At 47.8% G+C, this 22,304-nt stretch overlaps 1 protein-coding gene and 1 long non-coding RNA gene across 7 annotated transcripts in view; both read right to left on the bottom strand.

Annotated features, from left to right (window-relative positions):
* The window catches only part of Gab1 (GRB2-associated binding protein 1), a 107,925-nt gene that overhangs the window by 66,721 nt on the left and 18,900 nt on the right, over nt 1-22,304 (bottom strand). Inside the window, exon 1 of one of the 6 annotated variants that reach the window (XM_039097823.2) lies at nt 22,104-22,241. The exons of 4 other annotated variants lie outside the window; for them this stretch is intronic. The gene's annotated coding sequence lies outside the window, so the exon portion shown is untranslated. Of the gene's footprint in view, nt 1-22,103; nt 22,242-22,304 lie in introns of those variants that run through there. One more of the 6 variants, XM_063278118.1, reaches the window with a different exon arrangement.
* Nucleotides 817-9,856, bottom strand: LOC134483632 (uncharacterized). The gene is made up of 2 exons (XR_010060457.1): nt 7,087-9,856; nt 817-7,047 (listed from the first exon to the last, which is right to left on the bottom strand). It is a non-coding gene; the product is annotated as an uncharacterized LOC134483632 (long non-coding RNA).

The following is a 22,304-nucleotide window of genomic DNA, read 5'->3' as shown; positions in this document are numbered from 1 at the left end:
ACAAGGAAATCACTTGAACCTATAGGAGTCTCCTATAAAGGGAGAGGAGAGGGAGGAACATCGCCTCCTTCCTAGGACATTCTGGATTGTATGACGTGTCCCTGCAAAATCAGACACTACTGAAGATGAGTCTGCCAGGTGAAACAAGACTAGAGTCCATCAAAGCCACCACGAATGGTGGCATTTCCAATGAACCCACCTGGACAATGGTGCCCACATGTACTCTGTGTCAGCCATGCTGAATAACTATGAGCATGATCTCCATCTTCTTTCCTGTCAGCTGAAGATCACTTACAACTAAGAGACATAGGACACCTGGTGTTAAGTCCACAGACTTCACCACTGTCAGGAACCTCTGCCTTTCCCTCAGGACACACCCAAAACATTAAATAGCTTCTTTGCGTGTAGCTAAACAAAACAAAACAAAACAAAAAACAAAAAAACAAAACCCCCAACCCTCTGCTCAGCATAAGAACCACCCTCAGCGGACTTTTGTGTTAGGCAAGAGATGGCTTTAATAACTCTACTTTGAAAGTCACACTGTCAGCCTCGAATGGTGAGGCACATCTGTAACTGAGGCAGTCCAAGGCCAACCTCAGCTACATAGTGAACTTAAGGTTAGCCTGAGCTACATGGGCCTCCCTCTCAAACAAATGGAAGAAAGTCACAATGAGCCACAGGCATCTAAGCAGAGTTAATATGTGATATAAGCTGGGCAGTGGTGGCACAGCCTTTAATCCCAGCAGTCAGGAGGCAGAGGCAGGCGGATCTCTGTGAGTTCAAGGTCAGCCTGGTCTACAGGGCGAGTTCCAGGAATGCTAGGGCTACAGAGAGAAACACTGTCTTGAAAAACATAAACAAAACAAACATTTAAATCACATTTATGTATTTGTGTGTGTGTGTGTGTGTGTGTGTGTGTGTGTGTGTGTGTGCGCGCGCGCGCGCGTGCACTTGTGTAGAGGTCCAAGGACAGCTCATGGGAATCAGTTATCTCCTCCCACCACATAGGTTCCAGGGACTGAAGTGACCTGAGAACAATGTAGCCTTCTACAGAGTTCCTAAGTTAGAAACCAAACACAGTCCCTGGTACTCTGGCAGCTAAGACTGAACACAGAAAGGTATGTGGCTCTCAAACAGAAGCAGGCAAACTGGACAGAGCCCGACAGCAGCCGAGGCAGCAGCAGGGCCCACAAGGCAGTCTAGTCTCTCTTTTACGGTTTACCAGAAGCAAGAGGAAAATACCAGAAGAAAGGGTGGCAAGCCTTCACAAAGTCTCGAGACAAGCAATTTAGCTTCCATTTTTACCTAACTATTCTAGATAATAATCAAGGCAAGGACTTGAGTTAGAGGAGAATTAGAAGAGGCTACTTTAAATTGTGGCCATGTCTCATCTCTAGGGACCAAGAAGCCACTGTACCACTGCAGACAATGCTTGGATAAAATGAGACTGTGGGTGACAGAGTCAAGAGTGTTCACAGTTAACTGCCATGCCATCTCAAAAATACATGTTTTCAGTTGTCGATTGTGGTTTTTAAAACCCATTTACTCATTTTTATTTTATGCATGTGTTTGCTGGCATACATACGATCTGTGCACCACATGCATACCTGCTGCCCACAGTGGCCAGAAGAGGGTGTTGGATCTCCTGGAGCAGGAGTTACAATTGTTTCTCTGCGCCACCATGTAGCAAGGGCAGCAAATGCTGTTAGCCACAGAGCCACCTCTCCAGCTCCCTGCAGTGCCATCTTAAAAGAAAACCACTCAGAGACTGGGAACGACTTGGTACTATTTCATCACTCAATGAAACAACTGAATTAATGAAGTTTGAGAATGTGCTTATTAGCTGCTGATGACAAAGTTAGATAAGAGACAACATCCAAAAGGCTCTCAGGCTGGAACAGTGGCTCATTAGTTAAGAACACTGACTGCTCTTCCAAAGGACCCTGGTTCAACTCGCAGTGCCATAACCGTATGTAACTCCAGTTCCAAGAGATTCAACACCTCTGTCCTCCACCGGCACCAAGCACACACAAGAAGCACATACATGCATAAACGCTAAACACATACACACATGGAAATAAACAAATTAAAAAATAAAATAGGATCCTGACAGAAAATAAAGCGTGGATAGCAATGAACTTACACTGTAAGAGAGAGAAATATAGGTAAGTACACTGCACACACGAATAAACTGTATGGACAGAGAATGCCAGGGAAGTGGCCTAGCGATACTTTGATACTTCGACACTGAGAGTCTTTCACTTTTATTCTTTTATAGGTATTCAATCTTCGACTGCCTTACTAAACAAAACAAAACAAAAAACAAAAACCTAGCTCAAGGAAAGAGAGTCAGAAGGCATTACCCAAGAAGAAACCCCCCTGGAGACACCAGGTGCATTCTGGGAGCAGCAGTTTAGGAGGGGGTACTAACTATCCACAGACGGACCTGCAGGTAAGGGGCTGACATCTGCTGTGTGAGTAACTTGATCCAGATGGGAAGGCCGAGCCCAGAGCCAGGGACACAGTGGCTTTCTCATCCATTTAAAGGCTGCAATGGAGAGACCTTCCAAACATCCTAGTTTGCTGCTGTCTGTTCCAAACGTACAGTGCTCCAAGGCTTGCTTGACAGGAAGAAAGCAAGCGGGACCTCTTGGCGCTCATCCGCAGGGTGATGACGTAGCTCAGGCTGGCCTTCTTGGCAACTATATCACCTGGTTGGGCCATAAGGAATTGAAACCTGATTTAAACCAGTTTTCTCGTGACTGGGGTTAACCGCTCTGTCTCCACTGTTAGCGCTGACAGAGAGCGTGTTTTATATTCATTGGCTCCATGCCAGTCATTACCCTCGAAGACGCTGCTGTCTGACACTGGGCACCAAGAACAAATCATGCCCACACTAGCTGTTCAGTAAGTGTGAGCTGAGTCAATGAATGTTAAAGAAATAACAATGAAACTATATGGATAGGAAAAGAGAAAGGCAAGAGGGTAGCTTTGTCTGGTAGAGATCCGAAAAAGGGAGAGAAACAGGTGGCCGGGTGAGATGGCTGGGGATGAAGGTGCTTGCTGACAAGGCGGACAACCTGAACTGGAATAAAGAACTGACCCCCACAAGACATTTTCTCACCTCCACAGGAGTGCTGTGGACGGCACACTGTAGCACGCACCACCCTCCCCTGCACCAAAAACAAGCAAACAAACAACATGTTTAGGAAAACAAGAAGTCACAGGAGACAGATGTCAATGCAGAGAAAACTTTCCATAGGGACCACTCAGCATGCGAGTAGATGTGCCCCTTGGAACAGAAGCTTGGTCCCCTTCTAAGCTGGATGCTGAGTAACTACAATATTAGGATACGTGACAGGGTAACCTCACACATTTGAGGTAATGAATCCTCACAGAGTTCTGTGATGTCAACATGGAAGACATCTGTGCTAGACAGTTTCCACCTTCCCACTTTCGTACACTCAAGGCGCCTGTTAGATGGGATGAGCCTGGAGGTGAGGAAAGGAGGCTGAGGTGAGGGGGTTGGCTCCTGGCAGACATCTTTGTGCGGTCTCAAGGTTTGGCTCTCAAGAGCTCCTGCAAAGCTGCCCTTTCTACAGCCACCTACCTCAATGTCCAAGCTTAAAACAATCACGACCAACATCTCCAAGAACAGCAGCTATAGGGAAAACAAAAACTAAGAGAACCCCAAGAGTCGAGTTTCCTGCTCCCCCCCTTCCCAAATGAGCTGTGGCGCCACCCATGGGTTCCTCTTCTAGGAAGCAATTTTTCTTCTCAGAAAGCAATTTAGCACTAAAACACAAGAGATGCTTTGCCATGCTGACAGGAGCCCCTATTTTAAATCGTTTTTTTTTTCAAAACTAGAGCAAATCATCTTATTTTCCTTAAAAAAAAAAAAAGCCTGTGGATATGACTTACAAAATCCTACCTAGCATAGAAGCAGGTTCTCTCCCCTGGCACTAAAAAACTACTAGTGAAGATTGCAATGTGCACAGAGTGTGGAAGGCAAACCCGGGAAATCTTTAAGGGTTAAACACTGATTGTGCCCACCCCAACCCAGCCAAGGGGCAAAGAGACGCCTTCTTAGTGTTGTTCTTATTTCAGTCAGAGCGGATGTGGTCCTTTGGGAGTCCTAGCTTGGTGCCTGGCTTGGTGAGCAAAGCTGCCTTATGCCCAGGACTCATAAAAACCAAGTCAAATCCAAGCCAGGCAGCGCAGCTCGGGAGGAGGAAGACCGAGACCTGAGGAATGCCATGCCATCCACAGACTTGCCCTCCAGCGCATAGCACAGGCAGCATAGACATGTGCTCGCCGCTGTGCAGTGCAACCCGGATGGAGGACTTGCCAGGGGCCCACCAGCCACGTGGCCAGCCTGCAGCAGGAACCACCACAGTGTGTGAGTCTGTGGTGGTCGGATGGGAGAGAGAAGGGGGCAGCTTGAGCACTGTGAGAGAGGAGGAGCCTGCTGTGAGCGGCCAGCTCTGCCACCAGGGGCCATGGCAAGGTCCCAGCCTGAGCTGCCATGTCTGGGTCCATGGTTATACAGTGGCAGGAGTCAGTGTCAATGTCCAAGGTTCGTACTGCCACTGGAGATATCCCTGGTCAAGGCAATCGCTGTACCTGCCCCTCGCCTGTTGCTGCGCTCAGCAAAGCAGGCTCTATACTTTGCCTGGGCAGCCCGGTAGGGCTGGACCTGGTTGAGGGGTCACGTGGCCATCCAGGGGATGTGACTAACTGGCCCTGCCTCACTGGATGCACTACTCTGGAGAGCCGGACCTGTGCCTCGCCTAGACAGCCCAGTAGAGCTGGCCCTGGCAGTGTGTGTGTGTGTGTGTGTGTGTGTGTGTGTGTGTGTGTGTGTGTGTGTGTGTGTGTGTGTATGCCCTAAGAGCATGAGTATGAGAGAGCTGACCCTATCGATCATCTGCCTTGGGATCACAAAGGTGATGCCCCTGCTCCTCACCACCTCCAACAGTCAAGAAAGCTGCCCACAGGGTCATGAGCTAGGGAGAGGAGTTCCCGCCCATCTCCAGCTGCGATACTCACAAGAGTAGGCCCTGCACATTGTCCGGACAGCATGGAGGAGCTGACCCGGAGGGTGGTGGGCACAGGTAAGCCAGCCTCAGGAGCAAGAGCATGGGAGAGCTGGCCTTCCCACTCTCCTCTGCTGCGAGGTGGCATGGTGGGGATGATGCCTTGCCCCCCTTGCCTCTGACTACCTGCAGCAGTTGGCAAAGCAGTTGGGGTCATGAGGGAGAGCTGGCCCTGCCCATTGTGGACTGCAGCATAGTAGTGTTGACCCTGGTTATGTGTGTGAGGGTTGGGGGTCAGGGTGGGGGCTGAGGAGCCAACCTCAAGGACAGAGTAAGGAAGAGTTGGCCCCACTATTATTCCATGAGGTGTCAGGGGTGATGCCCTCCCCACTTTACCCCTCACCACCTGTGAGGGGCCATCAGGAGAGCTGGCCCAGGGCCATGAGAGCAGGTCCTGCACTTTGCCTGGGCAGCACAGTTGGACCTGGTTGAGGGAGCTCCGGTGAGCCAGCCCTGATCAGGAGAGCTGGCCCAGCCCCTCAAGGTTGAGAGGGTGGGCCCTGAACCTTGAGACTGGGCAGCATAGTAGAGCTGGCTCAGGGGGTGTGAGTGCAGGTCAGTGGTAGCCTAGTAGGAGCTTGCTTTGGTGGTGAGGGTAATGGAGAGCCGGTGAGCTACACAGCTTGGCTACCACCCAGGCCCAGATCCAGGGCTCTGAACTGGCCCACCCTAAGATCACTATCATTGTGAAAGGTTGGGACACATGAAAGGGCAGTCCTGCTGATCCAACGCTGCAGGCTCGATCTCCATGGCACGGGGCAACAACAGGACAACCAGCACGAGTCCTGAGGAGGATCCAGTATTGATGGTGTCACAGAACCAGGGATCTTGAACCAGACTTACTGCAAGGAACATTCGCAGGTGAAGATGTGTGGACAGAGGGACACACTGTGGGACACACTGTGACACATTACAGCTTCCACCATGAGACGTTTCCCATGCTTTGGTTTGGGGTGCACGTGCGTGGGCGTGTGTTTTGGGGAGAGGTGGCAAAGGTGAAGGGCAGATATAAGGGTGTGGGGAGATTAGTGGAACTGGGGTGCATGATAAGAAACTTAGAAAGAATCAGTAAGAAATTTAAAAAAAAAAGACTGCCCTAGAAAAAGCACGCAGGGAAAAAAATGAATTTGCTGTCCTTTAAGTCCCTAGATCAAGTTGGAATTGGATATTAAAAAATAAACACTAAATTAACAGTTAACAGGAAGATTAACATGTGAATGCATGTTCTCAGTGCAACAAACTAACACCCTCCCCAGACCCAGGCTAACAGCATGGGGGGCACTGTACACGCCTCTGCTGCCATAGGAAGAAGACCAGAGATGTAATCGGTGTCTGTGGAGTAATCTCCGTTTTCTCTCTGGTTGTTGATTTTCTCTCCCATCAATTAACCATTACTCTGAGTCCCTCTCCAGCACTGTGTGAAGGACAAGCCTACTGTGGTGGTATGTATGTGCCTTCAACCCCGGTGATTCAGGTACCCTCAGCCTCAACAAAGCAGGCTTCCTGCATACAACTGACGGACTGTTCTCTCCCTCCAACACAACTAATGGCTCATGAGTCAGGTTTCAGTCTCCCATAATTACGGGAACCAGAGTCCAAAGATCAAGTTTCATATTAAAAGAAGCTGCTCTGATGCTGGATGAGAAATTCACACGGCAATACACACACAGTTTGTCAGTAGCTGCCGTAGAGAAGGAAGATGGCTCTAACACGGAGCTGCGTGCCTCAGTGAGTATAAGAACACGGCAGCACAAATAAGAACGTGCGACTGCTGCCAACGCAGGCAAGCATGGGAAGACACAGAAAGCACACATGTCTGCAGGCCCAACACTCACAGAGGCCGACCACTAATGAGGGAAATCTTCTAACTTGGAACAGTTCTCTGCAGGCTCTGGGAGAAGCAGGCAGTCTACTGCCTGTAACGATCATGCTATTCACAGGCCTTATCTACCTGCCCGTAACGCTCATGCCATTCACAGGCCTTATCTACCTGCCCGTAACGCTCATGCCATTCACAGGCCTTATTTGACATTAAAGATCTCTACCAACAAGGGGTCTGTGATCCAGAGAACACTAGGAGGAGGAGAATGAATGCCGTGGGGAGAGCTGGGGGGATGAAAAGGAATAAAGTTACAGTTCATAAACTAAATAAAATAAAATAAAATAAAAAAGGTGAATTTGCTAGAGGGAATCTTAAGTATATTTTGCAAACACCAGCAGAGCATTCCTCATGAAAACACAATGCCCATATCCCAGCTCCAAAGAGGCCCAGGGATGAAAGAGTCACGGGGAACTGAAGAGACAGATACTCTGCTGTGTGCACCAGTGCATGCATGTGATGGTGGACACAACAGAATAATACAATTGTTGCAAAAAGTACACCAATTAAAAGGAAACATTAAAAAAAAAAGACATATCTTTTTGTCTTTTTCATTTGGTGGTGGGGATGGCAGACACCTTCAATCCCAGCACTTAGGGAGGCAGAAGCAGGAGAATCTTTGTTAGAGGCCAGCCTGGTCTACAAAGAGAGTTCCAGGACAGTTAGAGCTGTTACACAGAGAAACCCTGTCTCAAAGAACCAAACACCAGCCAAAAGTAAATATTCATAAAACGCATATATTATCCTTGTAGAATATCACGTAGACTTTTTCTTCCTTATTTATTTATTTATTTTTATTTATTTATTTTTTTGAGACACAGTTTCGCTGTGTAGCCCTGGCTGTCCTGAAACTCACTTTGTAGACCAGAATGGCCTCTGACTCAAAGATCCACCTGCCTCTGCTTCCCCCTTGCTGGGATTAAAGGTGTGCACCACCACTGCCTGGCATTACATGGACTTTTAAAGTGAAACTATCTGGACTTTTAAGTCTTTATCATGCTACTTTTATGTTATTTTCTTGATGTGTCATTATTCTTTTTCTGATTAAAAAGAGCTAAGATAAAAATCCACTGTGTGGGTGGGTCAAGATGGCTTAGTGAGTAACAGAGCCCGAGCCTTACAACCAAGTGTCACTCCCAGGACCCATGGGATGGACGGACGGAGCTGACTCTCAAAATTGACTTCTGACCTGTGTGTCTGCAATCATACATGTACACACACACACACACACACACACACACACACACTCATGCCCATATACACACAGCATATACACACACAAAGTAAAATACAATAAAATAAATTAGGAAGGCTAACCCACTTTATAGTTAGTAATTGGTTATGCCCCAAAATACAGTGAAAGAAAATAAAACAGCATCATACTGTTTGCTTCTAGGTTTTGTGTCATGACAGCAGGGACATTCTCAGATCTTGGAAGGGTGACACTATGATTGGTTACTTGATGATGTCACTGTGCTTTTGTCCCCTGTGTCTAAAAATAAATTTGGCAACACACGGATAGAGCAGCTCCAAAGCCACAGAATCACCGCCTCACATCTGGAAACGACCTTCTAGGCTGAGTTCAAATCTTCTTTAAGTGAAGCTGATTCCGACCTCTACGGGGTACAGTCTTTCTCATTCATGTGTGAACCCCCTCATACACCATCATGCAGCATGTGAAGGAGATTCATTTCAATGTAATAATTTATATTCTCAGAAACAAGACTTCTTTCGCTCTGGTCCTTCAGCAAAGAAAGGGTCCATTGTTCGTTTATATGAAAAGTGGTTAAAAAGCTGAGCAGGAGACGTGACAGAGGCCCCCACGGACTGAGACGATCTCACACAGGGCTTGGATGCAATGGCTTCATCAGAACTCGGAAGGCATGTTCCCATAGGAACAATGTCCACTATGGTTTACTGCTTCGACCAGCGGCTAAGAGACACTAAACACCACGCACACAAAAATGCCCCATGCAGAAACTACTCAAAGCCCCGGAGTGGGAACCACCTTCAATGCTCTCCAGAAGAAGAATTCAAGTCAGAGTCTAGGGAATGCATAGGCAAGGACAGAGAGAAAGAGCTGGCTCCGTCTCTCCTTTTGATCCTTGCTCACTCAAGATAGATACATAGATGATAGATGATGAATAGATGATAGATACATAGATGATAGATGGTGGATAGATGATAGATGATGGATGATAGATGATGGACAGATGATAGATACATAGATGATAGATGATGGATGATAGATGATAGGTAGATGATAGGTAGACAGACAGATTGATATAGATGGGTGGGTGGATAGATAGATAGATAGATAAGCAGCTTTACTTGTTTTCTTGTTTGTTAATGGTGGTGCTGGGGAAGGCGCCCAGGGACTCTCATGGTCTACACAGGTCTATCACATTGCTAGCTCCTTAACCCCACATTTTGAGTGCCCCCCACATGTCACACACCCCGTGCTAGACATGGTTTCTTTTCTTTTTTCCTCTTTTTAAGATTTCTTTATTTATTTAATGTGAGTGTACTATCTGCATGTACACCTGCAGGCCAGAAGAGGGCATCAGAACACATTACAGACGGTTGTAAGCTACCATGTGGCTGCTGGGAATCGAACTCAGGACCTCTAGAAGAGCATCTGTGCTCTTAACCACTGAGCCATCTCTCCAGCCCTAGACATGGTTCTAACATGGCGGGGGGTGGGGTGGGGACACAAAAAACAAAACAAAATAAAAACAAAAACCAAACAAATCCTGAGAGGTTAGAAACAAGAGGGGTGAGGCCAGAAGGGTATGAGGAGCAGAAGGAAAAAGGCAATCAGGAAATCCAGTCTCCATCTGAGTCTGTCCCTCCACTGGGATGGAGATGAAGAACAGAAACAAATTACCAGAAGACCGGGTTTTACTTCAGACGTCCCTCTTCCACCTCTGAACAGATCTTCGGGACACGGAGCATGGGGAAATACTCATCTGCACAGATGTGGGGTGGGGCGGGGTGGAGGGCAGGCAAACACTGAAGCTGCTTGCTGGATTTGAGGAAGGGCTCCTCGTGACCCTAGAACATGACAGGAGCTGAAATCACCGTCCACAGGTTGAGACTGTACCCAAAAGCAAGAAGAAAGTAGCATAGCCCACCTACTCAGCCCAGCAGGGGAAGACGCCACGCCAGACAACTAACCTGGTGGTTGCCAAGGGCGCTCCGTCATGGACCCGACTGCACCCGTGGTTGAGAATATGCCATTCATCCCGCACTAGGACCGTACCTTGGTATTTTCCTGGGTGTGAATGTGGGGGCGGGGGTTGGGGAGCTGGTTCCAGGTTCAAGTCCCTTCTACAAATGCCAGAGTATTTGCATAAAGCCTACCCACATTCTATTGGACTGCCTAAAGCACCTTCATGTTCATCCTAGTAACTAATACGTGTAAACACTCTATAAAGTTCTACAGCCTGTGCACAGGTAGCACGCACAAAATGTTTTCCAAGTTTTTTTTTTTTTTTTTTTTTTACCTATGATTATTCGAATCCGGGAACTACAGAAGCCACGGGCACACATACTTTATCCCAGGCCTGTGTACTGTATAGTTCTCTCCGGAAGGATCATCAGAATAGTCTTGTTAGCCACATTTGTATTTTGTTTGTTTTTTAGTTTTCTATTCATGGGTATTCCACCTTCAAGTCTATGTATAGCATCCACATGCTGGGGCCCTGGAAGCCTGCAGAGGGCTGCAATTACAGATGGCTGTGAGCTGCTGGGAACCAAACCTGGTCCTCTGGAAGTGCCATCATGGCTCCAGCCCGGAGGCCACATTTAAGTCTCACCCTTTGGGAAGTGAACTGCAATGATGCTGAAAGGTAACATCAGGAGGCAAAGCAGAGTTCACTGGATGGAAGGTATCTCGGGGCCCAGTCAATCACGAGGGAGGTGGCACAGAGCCTCGGAGTGTAGACCAGTTAGCTACTCTTCCAGGAGGACTGCCCAAGGCAACAGACGCAGATGCAGCACGGGAAATGACCAGGAGTGTTCAAGAGACTCGGTCCCAAGGCTAAAGGGGATGGAGAGTGGCCACACTGAAAACAACTAAAAAACAAGCACAAAGTCGCACCTGTCCCCAAACAGGGCAGGCTTTTCTTCTTTCTTTCTCTCTCTAAGATCACTGCACCTCTAGGCTGACTTAGCCAGGGAAGGTAGGCAGAGAATACAACTGCAAATTACACAGCATCAGCTAACTTCCTGCTTGGCCAGTTTACCCCACCTGCTCCCGAGCATCTGGCAAGGATCCATCTTCCTTTTAAAAGTGCGTTCTGGCTGGGGCAGAGGCTCCCTTTCTTGTCTCCTGCCAAGCTAGGAACAGTCTTTTCATAGTCCCGCCTTCTCTAAGGTGCCCCTGAGCCTGCTGGGTCCTCCCCTCTCCTGGGATGCATGGGTTCCTCCTGGGGAATCTCTGCTAGACCCAAAGCACAGGGACTCTTTCACCCTGTGACTCTAGAGCCTAAGGTGCTGGCCCCTGTCACTTTCTGGGGACATCGTTCAACTCAGGAAAAAAGATGAATCATGGAATCATGGATTAAGGGGCGTCATGCAAAGCACCCTGGAAACGATCTCTAAGTCAGCGAGGTTCTCTGTTCTCTTCTAAAAGAGTTCTGTGAGGAGAAAACTGGCTCAAAGGCCAGGGTAAGGGCTTTGAGCAGTCACGTGTCTCTGAATGTGTCACCACATTCCAGTGCCATAGGCTGGGGAGCCATTCTAAGAATCCTTCTGTGTAAAAAGGAAGCAATGGGGCCAAACAACAACAAAGAAGACAACAACGACGAAACAGCCTGGCCTCTCTGGAGGCTGACCAGTGAGGAGTCACTGGGCCACTATGGCTCTGCCCCACCCTACAGCTACAGGTCTCCAGAAGGGCCACATGCACAGTGACTGGGAAAGGCGGAGGTGCAGCAGGTGCTGAACGTTTATGGTCAGGCGCATCACTGAACCTTCCGAGCTCTGACAGGTACAGTCTGGGAGCCATATGGTTTGGTACCCTAAAAGAGGGGCCCACTGGAGCTCAAGGGTTGCACTAATGTGAGGGCAAACATTCCACCAAGAGAAAGTGGGAGCGGCTGAGAAGCACAGGGAGCTGCCACAGAAGACCACTAGGCCCACTGTGTTCCACCCCGGTTTGAAATAAACCTTTGTCTGAGACTCCACCATCCCCAAGTCCTGCAGCTGTCGGCCACATAATAGTTTCCCTAAATCGAGTATCTACTTTTGTGTTTGTGGATGCTTTTGAGAGACTATTAGCTATTGGTTTCACTGCATTTTCTCATTACTGTTAACAGACTTTGTCTATTTTCCCATTAACTCTCTGTTGGGATTATGTATGGGGTAAGTAAAGGTCAGAGGGCAGCTTGCAGGAAGTAGTTCTCCCCGTTTCCGTGTGAATTCAAGGGACCGGATTCAGATCCTTGGCGTCACAAGTTCCTCTTTCTTCCTGGACAATCCCCTGCCGCAGATTACTGTGTGGTAAAGGGACGTGTGAGAATGGAGGTCATCTTTATTTTTTCCACTTGTCACATGTGAGGGAGACATGACTATTTGTGTTTTCCAACACGAGCCGCCAACACAGCACATGGGATAACTGATTCTTTTGTGTTACCCAATGTCTGGACGCCCCTTCCTGTGTCAGAAAATCCTTAACCCCACAAAACTGAAAATCTCAGACAATCGTTTTCTTGTGCACCCTCTAACCCAGTGGCTCTCACCCTTCCCAGCGCTGCGACTCTTTAATACAGGTCCTCATGCTGTGGCGGCCTCCCTTCCACACACACACACACACACACACACACACACACACACACACACACACACGCAGAAAATTCTTTTCACTGCTACTTCATAACTGTAATTTTGCTACTGTTATGAATCATAAGGTAAATATTTTTGGAGATAGAGGTTTGCCAAAGGGGTCACACCCCACAGGCTGTGAACCACGAGGTTTGCCAAAGGGGTCACACCCCACAGGCTGTGAACCGCGGCTCTAACCTAAAATATAGGCACAAGATCCCCTACACTGGCTTCACTCGGCAAATCCACCACAGCTTTTGAATCATCTCAAGGAGCAAGAGTGAGGCCCCAGACATGGGTTGCTGAGTCCCAGAAAGCCTATGAGCTACCTATGGCAGTCCCAAAGAAAGGAAGGACTTGAGGGGGAGGGAGGGAGGGAGGGAGGGAGGGAGGGAGGGAGGGAGAGAGAGAGAGAGAGAGAGAGAGAGAGAGCGAGCGCACTCCCCTTCTGGTTAAAGTAGAGATTTCTGTTGCTTACAACTGCAACTCTTGGCCGACACGGCGCGGGTGCATCGTGGGTGCACCACGGGCGCATCCGGTGACAGCTTACTGTTTTGGTCAGAGCCGCTGTTAAGCTTTCAGAGCAAACACATGCAATGAATCATCTCAGAGCCTGTAAGTTGCTGAGCAAGCACTTATTGGCATTCCTGGATCATTTCTTCAAATTAATGAAAGGATGAATATATTACCATGGCGCTCTGTTGCTGTCATCTTGGGTAGGTCTTTGGTTTTGGAGACAGTGTTTCTCCATGTAGCCCTGGCTGTCCTGGAGCTCAGCTCTGTAGACCAGGCTAGCCTTAACTCAGAGATTCACCTGCCTCTGCCTCCCGAGTACTGGGATTAAAGGCGCGTGCCACCACTGCCCAGCCTTACCACATTGTCTTAATGGTGACAATCCATGGTATGGCTCAGGCTGAGACAGGAGGATGCCTGCAGAGACTGGACTAAACTGCAAATTCATAGCTAGCCCAGGCTACAAAGACAAGATCCTGCAGCAAAAGAACCAAAAACTAAGAAAGAAAAGTTTGTTTTTAACCAATCAGGTAGAGAGATGTAATACCACTCTTTCCTCAGAAATCCTTCTCCTGAGAGGTGGCTCAGTAGGAGCTGAGAGCATGCTATTCTTACAGAGTTCAATTCCCAGCACCCACATCTACCTGCAACCTGAGTTCCGGGAAGACCCATGTCCTCTCCTGACCTTAGCACTCATGTGGCATATAGTCACATGGATGACACACACACACACACACACACACACACACACACACACACACACACCTCAAAAAAAAAACTTAATCCAGGGGTTTACACATGTCAGCCTACCACAGAGCTACATGCCCAGCCCCAAGGCTGAAGCTTCTTTCCTGGTTAACACCATGACGCTACTGCACTGAAGTGGGTCGGCGAGGAGCAGAAGCTCCAGAGACCTGGAAGAAAATGGGGAGAACAGCCAGAAGCTTCCTGGGGCTCAGACTCCTCGGCTTGGAAAGTGTGCTTTGCCTTAGTACAGCTGACAGGCTCTCTTTACTGTGGGTAGCGTTTGTCTCCCGAGTAACACCAACTAAACTGTATAAAAGTTACAGTAAATTCCCCTTTGGGTTTCTTACCAATATATTTACCAATGCACTTTTAAAAGCCTTTTCAGGAAGACCCATGAAAACAAACGAAAAACAACACTTTGGCACATGAAAAAAATTCCTCTGAAAGCAAGCATACCAGGATTCTGAGAAGCAGCAACTTGTGAGCAAACTTTTTTTATCACAAGGGAGGGAGAGGGTTTGGGGAAGGGACTTACAGGAAAAGGAGTTTGAATTGCAAGCTATCCCCCATGCTTCTGATGCTGAAGCTACTTTATAAATGTCCAAGGAGAACGCCTTCCACTGACCCTCCCCTTATCTTCCACTTTGTCCTTTGATGGGTACCCACCAACAATCGGCCACTGTATGAACGGAGGTTCTCCAATCCTCAGTTCATGAACACAAAAAGACCATAGTGGGGCCAGGAAGATGCCTCAGTGGGTAAAGGCGTTTGCCACAAGGCCTGAACACCTGAGTTCAATCTTTGGAACCCACATGGTGGAAGGAAAAGACTGACTCCCACAAATTCTCTTGACCTCTACAAGCGTACCGCTGACACACAGGCACAGACACAGACACAGACACAGACACACACACACAGACACACACACACACAGACACACACACACACAGACACACACACACGCACAGACACAGACACACACACACACAGACACACACACACACACAGGCACAGACACACACACACACACACACACACACACACACACACAGGTGTAAAATTACACACATAGGAAATTTTGAAAGAGTAATATAAAGTAGCCACATGGTGGTTCATGCCTTACTCCCAGGCAGATCTCTGGGAGTTGAGGCCAGCCTGGTCTATAGAGAGAGTTCTAGGACAGCCAGGACTACACAGAGCAACCTTTTTTTTTTTCAAGAAGGAAAAAGAAAAGATAAAATTTAAAAAACAGAATCAGAAAGACAAATGGGTCTTTCTCTTCAACATGCAGATCTTCGTGAAGACCCTGATGGGCAAGACCATCACTCTTGAGGTCGAGTCCAGTGACCATCGAGAATGTCAAGGCCAAGATCCAGGACATGGAAGTCGTCCCCCTGACCAGCAGAGACTGATCTTTGCCGGCAAACAGCTGGAGGATGGCCGCACCCTGTCCGACTACAACACCCAGAGAGAGTCCACCCTTGCACCTGGTGCTGCGTCTTTGCGGTGACATCATCGAGCCATCCCTTCGTCAGCTTGCCCAGAAGTATAACTGTGACAAGATGATCTGCCGCACGTGCTACGCACACCTGCACCCCGTGCAGTCAGCTGCCGCAAGAAGGGCGGCCACACCAACAACCTGCGCCTCCTGAAGAAGGTCAAATAGAGCTGGGCCATACCTGGCCTGTGACCCCGGGACCAAATAAAGTCCCTTCCATCGACTGGAGCAGTAAAAAAAGAAAAAAGAAAAAAAAAAGAAAAACAAATGGTTTGAAAACATCCCGATTGCAGAACTAATTGTTAAAAAAGACACAGCACACATAGGGTTATCGTGTCCTCAGCACTAAGAGTAGTGGGGAAACCTTTGCACAAAGAACTGTTCTGTCTGCAAGCCAGACCCACAGTTAGCTCATCAGTACAGGCCACACAGTTTTGGCCTCTTCCTCTTGTCTCCAATTGTCCAACACCAATGCGCTAAGCAGTCAGGCAGGTTACAACCTGTCTGACCTGCAGAAATGAGAGACTCTTTTAGGGTATTTCAAACCAAGAGTGACTCATTGGGGGCGGGGGTGGGGACACACACAGGTTGTTGCTAAATTGAGATCTTCTAAGAGTTCCCTTGTCTCTGATGGGGAAGTGAACCAGCGGGGATAGAGGGGGGGTCAGCGCCCAACTTGTACTCAGCATCCTACGGAGGTAATCCTATGGAGGAGACAAGGAAAACACTGGCAAGGCACAAAGCCCTTCAGGGAGCTAAGAGGCTCAACTGTCACTCAAGACACGTCCTCTGTGGAGTTAACAGGGAGACAGTGTGGTTCTGAGAAACCCGGAAGTAACCTTACAACTGAGGGAACACAGTGCCACACCCACCGCGCAGGTCCCATCCAGCCTTCCCGGTTTTCTCAGCGGGCACTGGCTGCGGCTCATGAGGTGGCAGTTAGTTCCCTGCTGCCAGCCCCTGGCATTTGCAGTATCAGACCTGACACATGTGGAAGGAGCTGTCATCCGACCAGGCCTTCCTTACTACAGTTTGTTCCCATAACTGAGATAGAAACGGAAACTGACCCAGAGGAGGCAGGCCCTGGGTGCTTGGCCACAGTGCCCTTCAGTGAGTATGTCAATCTTCAAACACTGCTTAACTTCTAATACCATTCAAAATGTTATCGCATATTTACTTAGCTCTGCAGTTTATAACAAACCCACCGAACAGGACGAGCTAGTCGGAATTACAATATACCAGGGAGCCAGCTGCATGTGGGACGGCAAGTCCGAACAGGGCTGGAAGAATTAAAGCTCAGCACACCCGAAGGCAGCCTCTGTGGCTCACTCTTCTCATGGAAGTGCTTTTACCCCCAAACAGGGAGACACAAACACCAGCAAAAAAAAGCCATACATATCCCTACCAATATCAACCAAGCCGCTGCGAGTCGAGTCCACAACACCCGCCCAAAGGGACAACGACAAAAAGCCCTTAAGCTTTGCCTGTGATCTGATGTACCCCTAAATCAGTCTTACTGGGTCTGATAAAGGTAGCGCATTCTGAAGAGATTTTCAGTAATTAGTCATCGCCCGTCTTCCCGCCCCTCCCCGCCCCCCAGAGCAGGCTATCAGCTTGAACTCGGGCAGGGAGCCAGTGCTGTTTTATGACCTGAATAAACTGTTTCAGTTTCGTGCATGTACTTGTAGAGGAGGAGATTCCACATCCACCTCCTTTAGTGGTGTCGGAGAGAACGGCGAAGCAGCGAGACTCATAACGCTTCATAAATATTCCTGCACGAGATAAAGCGGCATTCTACACCGAGAGGAGACTTTCTGAAGGGATATTCCGAAGTGCTCACCAGCAACGCACACTGCTTCAGGAGACTCTCAGTGGTTTTTGTTGTTTGTTTTTTTTTTTTTTAATAGTCTGTTATATCTCAACTGGGGAAAAGGAAAAACCAAAGTTCTGTTTCCCTTCTCGGTTGTAAATGGTGACCATATAAACATTGGCATCACAGGCAGTGTTAGCAAAACTACAGGTCAGGCGCTGAGCTTCAACTCAAGAGGCAGACATACAGTAACTGCCATCTAGAAACTTGAAAGCATACTGGATAGAAAGAGGATTGCGATGTGAGTACATGGGGCTCGTTAAAACATCTATTAAAAGGGCCGAGCTTCCAGACAGACACAGGGGCTCATACCTGTAACCCCAGCATTTGGGGAAGTGAAGTGGGAGTAGGACTGCCAGAGTTTGAGGATAGCCTGGGCTACAAGGTGTGCTATGTCAGCCTTGGACACATGGTTTTCCAACTTCAAATTCCCTGTTTCAAAGTTAAGTAAATAAACAGTTTCGTTTACAGGGCCAGGATTCTTCTCTAGATAATCAATTCTAAAAACAATTTCTGGGGGAGCAGGTGATGGTGTTTCATGTAGCCAAGGCTAACCTTAAACTCCATATATAGCTGAGGATAATCCCAACATTTCAGGTCTTTGCACCTGAACATCCTGAGTGCTAGGATTACATGTATGTACCAGCATGTTCAATCCAAAGGGCCGGTTAGGGTTTAAACTCAGGGTCTTCTGTGGGATAGTCGAATAAACTAAAGTCCAACTTCTAAAGTCTTTTTAAATAACAATAATCAAATGTGTTCTTTCCTATTTCCGATACCCCAAATTACATGGTTTTTAAAAACTTAAGTCTTGGGTTAGTAATACCCAAGGTAAATCAGAAGGCTAAAGCGGGAGAATCAGGAGTTCAAGGCCGTCCTGGGCACCATGAGACCTATACTGAAAAACAAGTGTTAAAAACAGGTTTTGAAGAGATAAAAGAAAAAGTATAGCCCCCAAGTGGGTAGGAGAACCCCATTTCCAACGAGTCTATTTTTTAAATTATGTTTTAGATTTGTTTTATTTTATATGAATGTTTCTACCTGCATGTATGTGGAATACATAGTGTTACAGAGCTTAGAAAAGGGCATTGGATCTCCTTGATCATATGGTTCTGAACCGCCATGTGGGTGCTAAGAATTGAAACCAGGTCCTCTGCAAGAACAACAAGTGCTCTTGACTGCTGGGCCACCTCTATAGCCCGTTGGAGAGCCTAGTAAATTACCTTCACTGCGAAGTTATTATTTTTTTTGACGAGATCTGTCTCGATAGTCTAGGCTATCCTAAGCTCCCAGCCACTCCTCCTGCTTCGCCTGCCTATGGGCTAGGTTTCCAGGCACCCAGCTTTATTTCACAGTCTTTGATAGATCAGGAATACTCCATCCCGAAGAGCAGGCATGAGCTAGGAATGCAGTCACAATGTGTGTCTCACATGTGTGAAAGCCTGGGTTCAATCCCTAGCACCGGACAGAAAAAAAGACAAGAACGGAGTAGGAGTGGTTAGTAATAAGAAAGCACCACGCTGGGTACAGACTATAGGTTCCTCAGAGTCATCCCCACCACACACCCTTCTCTCAGAGAGGCTCTCTGAGGAGCTCAGACCTGCCTCCCAAAACGAGAACTCATCACCTAGACCTCATCGCTCTCCCCACACACACACACACACACACACACACACACACACACACACAAAATCCAACCAAAAAAAGTGTAAAGGAAAACATCTTCCAATTCTATTAGAACCCAAAATTTTGGTCTTGATCTTGTGTCAAGGAAGCATCAAGTATCTGGACAGACAGAGCCCAGGGCACTATACGGCATCTGCATAGTGTGAGCATCACTCTACAGGGACTGCAGTTTATACTGTCCTGGTACAAGCATTTATGGGTTCACATGCACACAATCTCACATACACCCACACACACCCACACCCACACCCACACCCACACCCACACACACACACGGGGGCAGAGGGGAGAGGGGAGGGGGAAGGGGAGAGGGGAGGAGAGGAGGGGAGGAGAGGAGGGGAGGAGAGGAAGGGAGGGAGGGGAAGGGAGGGGAGAGACACTGAGACTCCCAGGAGGTTTTTCTCCCAGAAAAAGCTTCACACCCACTAGACAAAGGGTCAGCTTACCAAATATCTTCTATGATATTTTTAAAACTAAATTAATAAAAAAATCCGAGTGCAGTAAGCAGTTCACACCTGTCATCCAACACTTGGGAGAGGCAGAGCAGGTGGGTCACTCAAAAGTTCAAGTCTAGCCTGGTCTACATAATGAATTCTAAGCCACCCCAGCTACAGAGCGACACCCCATCTTTTAAAAAAAAGGGGGGGGATAGAAATTGAAGATCCAAATTTACACAAAATTGAAACAAAACCAAACCAGAAAGAGGTTGTTGGGAAAGTGAGGACAACAGCCTGATGGCCTGTTCTAAAATCTTTCTCTTCCAAGAACAAAAAGCAAAAGACTCACATCTCTACACTCCTCTCAGAAATTCCCACTGCTGCCTGGCAGGGTTCCAAATGCCCGGCAAAGCTGGCACACATTCCAGTACAGTTATTCAAAATATGTTAATAAGGCTAGCCCAGGTCCCGCATCACACACGGCCCCTCCTTTGCTCTGTGGGAAGTGAACCTGTGCAGGTTCAAACAGGCGCACCCAGCACTAAGTGAGAAGGCTTAAGGCTGACTGGAGAATTGCCAGTTTATGCCCTCTGAGGAGGGGATAGCACAGGGGTTTTGGGAATCAGTCATTGGCCTTCTTACTTTGCTCTATTGGTATAAAAGGGATCATTAATGGTTTACACTCTTTGAAATTATCCTAGAGATTTCAAGGCCCCTGACAAGGACTGTTAGCTTTTAAAAGGACTTCCACTGATGTGGGTTGCATTGTACAAATAAAGACGTAGAAGCAGAGGTTAGCCATTGTGCAGGTAATTTCACTCTTAACAGTGATACGCACATCCAACACCATCTCCTGAACTCCACAAGTCTGTCTTCTGGGGACACAGTGACATGGCAAAACAACTAGTCACTCAGCTCAACTAGTCTGAATTCGAAAACTCAGACTGCCCTAAAATTGTCAATCCTCCCTTTCCCTGCCTCCTCAGAAAAACATTTGCTTTCTTGTCTGAACAGACATTCCAGTCATAGCCCACATTTCAGAGCTGAAGTTAGGCAGTTTCGTGTGCCGCTGAACTAAAAAACACTGAGAAAGAGGAAAGAAAGAAAGAAAGAAAGAAAGAAAGAAAGAAAGAAAGGAAGGAAGGAAGAAAGAGAAAGAAAGAAAAAAAGAAGAGAGAGAGAAAGAAAAGAAAAGAGAAAGGAGGGAGAGGGAAAAAAGGAAGTTTCACTACTGTCTCAGGTTTAAAAGCAGTCTTCGTGTCAGACTTTATTCATGCGCCGAGGTCTTCGGTTTCAGAAGCTGACGTGAAGAAGAAAGCTACAAGCAGGAATGCTCATCACTCCAAGGTGACTCATTCTCATATGCTCAGGATTAAACACAGCTTTGAATCCAGCATTGGGAAGACATTTTTCCTCAGGGGCAGGAAAGGTGTGTGGGATTCCCAGAAGTGTACTGCAGTAAGATCATCTGCGTAGGTCAGCTGTGCAAATCACACATAGAATTACCTTCCCCCAGCTGTGAGAATACCATAGAGGTGTACCATAGAGGTACCCGCCTTCGTGAGAAGTGTCGGTACCGAGCCCCTCAGATTTGCACTGCCTCCGGGGGCTGGCTGGAGAGGCCAGGGATGAACCTCGGGACACTACCTAATGGCCGCCAGAGAGCAATGATGACTCATGTCTGCAAGCCTAGCCTGGGGTGGGGGCTGGGGGGTGGGGGGAAAGTACAAGAGCAGTAGACCAAGGTTCTCAAGTGCTGAGACTCTAGGCCTGAGCTACAGAAGGCCCTGTACCAAAATAAAACATAAAATGGTTCTTAACCAAATTAAAGAGGCAACCTGGATGAATGTATGACATTGCCGCTGCTTTGGGGACGCCTAAAAGGCTGGCTCTTTTGGTGTGACCAGTTTCTTAGGATAAAAGAATTTGCAGACTGGGAGGAGCCTCTCAGGGTGTCTAAGAAGCAGTCTGTCTGAAAGCCGAGTTCGAATTCTAGACTAACTCTGACTGCTTGAACAAGTGGTCTTGTCTTCAGAGTATTTCTTAGGCTTCCGTTTGCGCTAAGCCTCATTTTTCTCGTTAAGAATAGGGAGGGGGTTGGGGGTTAGGGAGAGGGCTCAGCTCAGTGAGAAGATACTTACCCTGAAATGCAAGGCCCAAGGGAAAAGTGTGGGGAGGAAGGGCGGGCCATGCTGGTCTACAATTACAGTCCCAGTATTTTGGAGGGTCTACCTGGAGTCAATGAGACTCCGAAGGGAATTGGAGGCCAATCTCACAACTTTAAATGTTTGTCTCAGAAGAAGGTTGCCGGACATAGTGATACATGCCTATCAATATGCCAAGAAGCATCTATAGAAGGACGCCCACGACTTTGAGTCTATTTGTTTGGTGGTTCTTCCTCCCAGCGCCATATTCCCAGGAATAAGACTCAGACTCAAAATATATTTACAATATTACAAATTGCAAATACCTTGGACATATAGCTAGGCTCTTCTCTAACTAACCCATAACCCATTTATTCTAACCTATATCATGCCAAGTGTCTGATTACCTGAGCCCAGGTATCACGCGTCTGCCTCCTCGTATCTTCTTGGCGACACTCCCTCGCGTGTCCTTATCCCAGAATCCTTTCTGCCTGCCAGATGTCCCACCTCCTATTTCCTGCCTAAGCTATAGGCCATCAGACGTATTACTGACAGCTGTCACAACCATACAGACACAAGACATTCTCTCGACACCCTAGGTCTACTTG

Source organism: Rattus norvegicus, chromosome 19, assembly GCF_036323735.1.
Source record: "Rattus norvegicus strain BN/NHsdMcwi chromosome 19, GRCr8, whole genome shotgun sequence".
NCBI lineage: Eukaryota > Metazoa > Chordata > Mammalia > Rodentia > Muridae > Rattus > Rattus norvegicus.
This window is presented reverse-complemented; position numbering and strand designations above follow the sequence as displayed.